This window comes from Sciurus carolinensis, chromosome 4, assembly GCF_902686445.1.
Source record: "Sciurus carolinensis chromosome 4, mSciCar1.2, whole genome shotgun sequence".
Classification (NCBI taxonomy): Eukaryota; Metazoa; Chordata; class Mammalia; order Rodentia; family Sciuridae; genus Sciurus; species Sciurus carolinensis.
This window is the reverse complement of record NC_062216.1, coordinates 113,593,667-113,599,666: the sequence shown is the minus strand read 5'-3', so window position 1 is coordinate 113,599,666 and position 6,000 is coordinate 113,593,667. Positions and strand designations below refer to the sequence as shown.

Sequence of the window (6,000 nt, the reverse complement as noted above, 5' to 3'; positions counted from 1 at the left end):
TCTAGGGCTAAGGGTATTTTATATTACTTTGCCATAAAGGAAGTACCTGATTCTGGAGAGTAGTAGAAACAATCCTAACATTTTTTTACAAGTAGATAGTTCTTGGAGTTGAACTCTTACTACCATCATCCTCATTCCCTCACCTCATACAGTCTCACACACACAGAGCAGAAAACTGTGACCACAGTGATGGTAAGGTGCTCATAAAGAAGAAAATACATCTACTCACCTGTTTGAAACCCTGAAGTCCCATGTTTAACTTGCTTAGTTCCTCCCTTGCCCCGTTTTTAACAGCTTTATTGAGGTATAGTCTTTTTTTTTTTTCAGTATAGAGTCTTAAATATAGTTTAGTAGTTCATCATTCTTTCATTAGGTTTCTTATTTCTTTTTCTTTTTTAGTACCGAGGATTGAACCCAGGGGTGCTTTACCACTGAGTTACATCTCCAATCCTTTTGATTATTTTTTTTTTCCACTTTTGAGACAGGGTCTCACTAAGCTGCTTAGGGTCTCGGTGAATTTCTGAGGCTGGCCTCAAACTTGGAATCCACCTGCCTTGGCCTCCCCATTCACACCTGGCTCATTAGGTTTCACTTAGACTACTTTCACAAAAATCTTCGGAAGGCTGCCTCATAATTCAACTCCTGATTTAAATGTTACTTTCTCAAAGAGGCTTTCTTTCAACACTAAGAGCAGTTTCTTCCCCACTCCTAGTTATTTATGGGATTGACCCCAAGGCCTCACGGCATAGCAGGCAAGCTGTCTACCCCTGAGTTTATCCCCAGCCCAATATTCTAGCTTTTAAAGTGTGCTCCGTGAAATCATCTCATTCCCTAGAATATTTGCTTCACCTTTTTTGGATCTCCACCACTACAGATACCTATGAAGATTCTATTTCCTCTCTTTCCTTTCTTCCCTCCCGCTTCTACAGCCGAACACGTGTGACCTGTGTATACAGTACTCAGCCTTCCACCTCAGGCCTGCCCACGGTAAGCCCCGCCCCTCAGCCCCTCTCCAACTCAGCCCCCACGAGTCTCGCCCTTCCCCCCCCCAGCAACTTCTCGCGAGAGGTAAGCTCGCCTGGCCGGACGGGAGGAAAGTATCTGCTTCGCTGAGGGGGGAAAAGGAGGAGCTGGAGACAGATTGTGGGACCGAGCGCGGGCGGGCGGGAGGCGACGGAGCTACCAGCGGGTGAGTCCTGTTAACATTAGCTAGTCCATGATCTGACAGCAGTCTCCCCTTCAACTCTGGCCAGTCACAGCGTCCCTGGCTGGGGTCTCCCCTCCCAGTCTGTGTTGGACGGGGGCGCTGAGGCGGTGGCCGGGCCCTGTCTGAGGAAGAGGGTGGGGCTTAGGCTAAAGAAGACCAATAAGAGAGAAGGAAGCCACGATTGGCGGCGATGAGCGCTAATGGGAGATCGCTTTTGCCTTGCGGAGTGCCGCCCCTCTTCTCTCCCTCCTCCCACCTCCTTCCTTTTGGAGGAAGGCGGGGCCAGAGGCCCGAAGTGTGGGGAGAACTTGGGGTAAGTAACCCCGGGGGGCACAGGGCGTGGCAAGGAGAGGGGAGTTGAATCTTGAAGGAAGTATAGTCTAGTAGAGCCTAATACAAGGATGGTGGAATGGGAGAAAGAGGAGGACTGCTAAACTATATTGAAGACCCAGGAGTTCCCAGAGTAGGGTTAGGGACTTGGCATTGGAAAAGGCGGGGGTAATCTGCAAGAGGTAGAATAAAGTAGGTGATAACAAAACCCTTGATCAGGTGAAAACGTGCATTGGATTTGGCTAGAAAGATGAATAGGGGTAAATCATTGAAAATGAGGGTCATGGCATTTCTACTGAATTAATAAAAATATCAGAGAGAAAGTATAGATTTGGAAAAAATGTAAGTGATTGAGTTTAGGAAGACAGTAGGAATGGGCTGAATCTCCATAAGTCTTGGCTTTGGAAATGGTATGGGAGTCGAAAGGGATAAGGGAGATGTTTGGAAAGAAGACGGCTGATGTATACAGGTCTTTAGCCTAGGTATGCAAAGAAGGCTGGGACGTTGACTTAGGCCTTCTGGTGGTTATGGCACTCAGCCTGCAAGAATACTGAGATAGGGGTCGGGGGAAAAAGAAAATAGAATACTCATCATTACTCAGATTTTTGTTCTCCCTCTATCCCCCTTACCAAACTTCATCTCTTCCAAAGCAGAGATGTGAGCTTGGGGCTTAAGGAGCCCCATAGGGACTTATATGTAGCTTTGAATTGTTTGTTATGTTTTCTTCACTCCCGTGTTTACTACCCTGGGCACCTCCTTCCCAGATTCCCTCGTTGCAACTTGCCTAACTTTAAAAGTTTGTTTTCTACTTAACAGAGGATATTTGAGTATATCAGGTTCCTGTTGTATTAAGGTTAGGTTTGTGGAGGTATGCAGATTTTCCTCAGCAAGCTCACTCGATTTCTATATTTAAAATTTGGCAGTATAATTTGTGTAGAAACATAAGTCTCTGTAGGTGTTCTAAGCACAGATATACTAAAGTGAAGTTTATTTTGTTAAATGTGGCTTCTATACTTTTTTTTTTTTTTTGGTACTGAACCCAGAGTCACTTTGCCACTAAGCCACATCCCCAGCCCTTTTTATTTTTTATTTTGAGACAGGGTTTCACAAAGTTGCATATGTCCTTGCTAAGTTGCTGAGGCTGGTCTCCAACTTGCAGTCCTCCTGCTTCAGCCTCCTGAGCTGCTGGGATTATAGGGGAACCCACATGCCCTCCTCCCATTCTTGAAGTTATTAAATGGTTGGTTGTAGTTAGTTTTAATTAGGTTATACTTGTATTATTTTTTAATTTTTTGTGGTGCTGAGGATTGAACACAGGTCCTTGTGCACACTAGGCAAGCATTCTACCACTGAACTACAGCACCAGCCCTATATTTTTTAAAGTGGTAGACATATTTCAGGAAAGTGAAAATTTTTCCTTTGCATCTGAACTCAAACTAAAGATGTGTCATATCTTAGAGCAAGGGTTGGGGAAATAAAACAATTTGTATAGAAACATGGAAGATGTAGTAAGGAAAGTGGAGAGTATTGCGAAATATAGTGTCTGTAAGAAAAGAAGCTAAAGAAAAGTTTGGCAGCTGTATAAGTAGTATTACCAGTTTGTTCTTAACTCTATACAGAAACAGAACAGGCCTTTGCCCTTTGTTTAATAGTTACGTATCATTTAATAATGAGTTGGATGAATATAGCCAATCAATAACTTTTTTGTCATAGAGTTTTCTTTTACATTCCTTTTTTTTTTGGTACCAGGGATATAACCCAAGGATGCTTAACCACTGAGCCACATCCCCAACCCTTTTTATTTTTTATTTTGAGACAGGGTCTTGCAGTTTCTGGAGGCCTTGCTAAATTGCTGAGGCTGGCTTTGAACTATGGATCCTCCTGCCTCAGCCTCTCAGATAGCTGTAATTATAGGCATGTACCCTGGTACCCAACTTCTTTTTTTACTTTTGATATTGCATTAATGTCTGAAATATCAGTAAAGCTAACATATGAAGATAAACCAGAGTATGTAGTTTTGTTTGTTTGTTTTGGTACAGGGGGTTAAACCCAGGAACACTTTACCACTGAGCTACATCCCATGTCCTTTCCATTTTCTTATTTTGAGTCTCACTAAGTTGCTGAGTGTCTCACTAAATTGTTGATACTTGTTTTGAATTTGTGATCCTCCTGCCTCAGCCTCCCCAGTCCCTGGGATTGTAGGCATGTGCGCCCACCCCTGGATCAGAGTTCGTAGTTTTGTATTAACCTTTGGTTTTCAGCAACTAGTTGAAAGTTTTCTTCTTGGCTAGAAAGTTGCCCCTGTAGCTCATTGAGACTAATTAATTTCTGATCCGTTATTGTTAACTACTGAGTTGGGTTCCAGTATTTCATGTTAAGAGCATTACCATTGGACATTCAGAACATTTTCACATTTTGCCTGACTGTAGCACAAAAAAATACCCACTGAGAAAGCAAAAGTAAATTGTTTTGGTGTTTCAATCTTTTTTTTTTTTTTTTTTTTTTTTGTACTGGGATTGAACCAGGGCACTTTACCACTGAGTTACATTTCCAGCCCTTTATTTTAAGACAAGGTCTCACTGATATGCTGGGAGTCTTGATAAACTGCTGAGACTGGCCTCAAACTTGTGATCCTCCCGCCTCAGCCTCTCCAGTAACAGATTAGAGGCGTGGGCCACAGCACCTGACCCCATCTAGAATTTGTGATGGCTTTAACTGGAGCACTATTAAGTGTAAGGGTTTTGTTTGTTTGTTTTATTCTCATTAGTGTTAACCACCTAGCAGAAAACTAAAGTGATAACATCATTCATCTTTCAATTTATGGATCAAGGTGTAGAGTCAGTGTTGTAATTTTTTTTTTTTTTTTTTTTGGTGCTGGGGATTGAACCCAGGGCCTTGTTCATGCAAGGCAAGCACTCTACCAACTGAGCTATATCCTCAGCCCCTTTATATGTGTGTGTGTGTGTGTGTGTGTGTGTGTGTGTGTGTACTGGGATGTGAATCCAGGGACACTTTACCATTGAGCTAAGTCCCCAACCATTTTTATTTTTTATTTTGAGATGGGGTCTCAGTGAGTTCTTTAGGGTCTTGCTAAATTGCTGAGGCTGGCCCCGAACTTGAAATCCTTGCCTCAGCCTTCCAAACTGCTGGGGTTACAGGCTTGCACCACCATGAATAGTGTTGTAATTTTTTTAATAACTTTATTTTATTTGTTTATTATATTTATGTGGTGCTGAGGCTTGAACCCAGTGTTTCACAAAACATGGGAGGCAATCCCTCCACCACTGAGCCACAACCTAGGCCCTCAGTGTTATAATTTTTAAACACCATTGTTTATCATAGCTTTAAAACGTTAATAGCTTTAGTTACTGTATCTCATTCTCTTTCCTCTCTTCACTTCTAACCCAAAGTGAAAATTGTTTTTTCAACCAACTCTTTAAGCTACTACTTTGCCTCAAAGTCCTTAACTCTTGTCTGAATACAGTGCTCCAAAGTTCTGAAAAGATACTGTTTTGTACATGTCAAGACTATTTCCTAAGCTGTAGCTGTAGTGGGAGGGTACAGTGTTACTACAGCCTCCTTGTTTATCCATGTATGATAAGGAGGAGCCTTCTCCTTGCAAAGAAGTTTTAGGTGGGGCAAACAGCACTGTCATATAAGCATATAATAAAGATAGCTCTCTTCTTGGGACTAGTTAACAGACTGGCAAGTAATTGCACCCAATCCCTTGGTAAAGATATTCATGTTATTGTATGGATGTTGTTTCTTTGAGACAAACAAATGCAGCATTCATTAAAATTTTTTTTAAAATGTTCATTTCCTTTGTTGTTGGTATCTCTGAAAATGGTTCTTTGATTTTGAAGTTCATGAAAAAGTCTTCTATCACTTTAAAAACGTCAAAATAGGGGCTGGATTTGTGGCTCAGTGGTAGAGCGCTTGCCTGGCATGTGCAAGGCCCTGGATTCGATTCTCAGCACTACATGTAAATAAATAAATTAAGTTCATTGGCAACTTAAAGAAAAAGGTCAAATGAAACATTTTTTAAATGTTTTATTCCCCTAGGCGCAGTGACCTGTGCCTATAATCACAGTGACTTGGGAGACTGAGGCAAGAGGATCACAATTTCAAGGCTGGCCTCAGCAATTTAGCAAGACCCTGTCTCAGATTTAACAAAAAAAAAAAAAAAAAAAAAAAGCTTGGGTAAAGTTTCCCTTGGTTTCAATCCCTAGTACCAAAAGAAACAAACAAACAAAAACAAGTTGTCTTCCCCACTAGGCTTCTTTTGGGAACAAGTACATCATGATAGGTGAAAACACATGTTGTATGGAAGAGATCTCCATTTCACAGATACCCTGCTCCATTATTGGAGTTCTACTTTTAGAACATTCTCTACATTGTGATGAAACTCTTTAGTTCTGTCATCTGACGCCACAATAAGTAAAACTAATTCCTTGTCAACGCAG

The 6,000-nt window shown here is 41.6% G+C and overlaps 1 protein-coding gene across 4 annotated transcripts in view; it reads left to right on the top strand.

The window, feature by feature from the left end:
- The first annotated feature begins 968 nt into the window (after positions 1 to 968).
- Atf7 (activating transcription factor 7) overlaps positions 969 to 6,000 on the top strand; it is an 89,467-nt gene continuing 84,435 nt past the window's right edge. For 2 of the 4 annotated variants that reach the window (XM_047551018.1, XM_047551022.1), the window contains exon 1: positions 1,083 to 1,189. The gene's annotated coding sequence lies outside the window, so the exon portion shown is untranslated. Of the gene's footprint in view, positions 988 to 1,082; positions 1,190 to 1,209; positions 1,521 to 6,000 lie in introns of those variants that run through there. The other 2 variants (XM_047551021.1, XM_047551020.1) reach the window with 2 other exon arrangements.